Source organism: Mandrillus leucophaeus, unplaced genomic scaffold, assembly GCF_000951045.1.
Source record: "Mandrillus leucophaeus isolate KB7577 unplaced genomic scaffold, Mleu.le_1.0 Scaffold64, whole genome shotgun sequence".
NCBI lineage: Eukaryota > Metazoa > Chordata > Mammalia > Primates > Cercopithecidae > Mandrillus > Mandrillus leucophaeus.
This window is the reverse complement of record NW_012106919.1, coordinates 3,528,713-3,530,075: the sequence shown is the minus strand read 5'-3', so window position 1 is coordinate 3,530,075 and position 1,363 is coordinate 3,528,713.

The window sequence follows — 1,363 nt, the reverse complement described above, 5'->3', positions numbered from 1 at the left end:
TACTGTTTTACATTTTTACAACTCTCTTTAATGTCTGGCTTATAACATTCAATCTGTTAGGATATGTTGTTTCGGTTGAAGTATATTAAGAAAATCTGGCCTCCATACATGTACAGTAGGAGAAGAGAAAGTATTTTAACAGCCTTCTCGGATAAGTATGAATGTTCTTTGTTATCATACCTACCCCAGAAGAAGTAGTTACTCTAAGATCAGTTGCAACGTAAAATCTAAAATCACATCAATGAACTTTTCATTCTCTAGTATATTAAAATTCATTAGCCTATCTTACATGTTTGCAATGTCTTTTATCCATGCATTATTTTGTAACATGATTGATTGGTCATCTGGGAAATATTGCTTGAATGAGTTCTATAGGTCATCCAAATATTGATGTTTTTCTGTATGCAACATAAATTCTATTCATTAATTTCACCACCAATCTCATCAGAAAAGTCTTTAAGTACTGGGAAACTGTCAAACTTACAGTAGTGGATACAAAGTTTTCCAAAAAAAAAAAAAATGTTAATTTTTGCTTGAAAGCTCAAATTCTATCATTGGCAACAAATACTGTCGGTTCATTTCTTTGACATGACAGGCTCGCTTTGTTCATTTCAAAGAAAAATTCTGCCAAATACATAAGTCTGAGTAACCACATTTTGTCTATCAGTGATGCCTTTAAGTAAAAACGGTATTCTATTTAAAAAACAAAACAAAACAAAACAAAACAAACGGGCTTCTTCAGCTCACAGCTCAAACCCTTCCCACAGAGCTTTTCTTCAAGACACAAGACAACCACCATAGCTGGGCATGCAGCAGAACTGCCTCATGCTCACTTTCCAATTGTCACAGAGAATTATGTGGACTCCAGGGTCACGATTAATAACATCAGTAATTCTTGCTGCTTCATCAAGAACATTCTCAAGTGAAACTGGCCACTGTTTTATTATATGAGGTGGACACAGTGATGGTGAATGCAGGGTGGTGCCTGAGTCGTGGTGGGAGACCTCAGTTTCCCTCACCCCTGCTTTCCACATCTGTGCAAATGGCAACACAGTGAGAAGGGTAAACAACATCTTGGTATTATTATGAAATTAGTTTTGACCTCTAGGGCCTCCTGAAAGGGCCCTGAGGACCCTTGTAGATCCATAACTTAAACTTTAAGAACCACTGTTCTAGGGCGTTTAGGTTGAAAGAAATGACACATTTCATTGTTTTCTAAACAAAACTGATTGTGGCTTGAGGAAATCAACTGTGCTTAGTTTTCTGGGATTCTCTCCTCCTCGCTTGGATCAGGCAAGTTTGGCATAGGAAACAGGTGAGGGCCTTGGTCCCTGATGGTGGTTGGTGTGGACTCTGCTCTTTG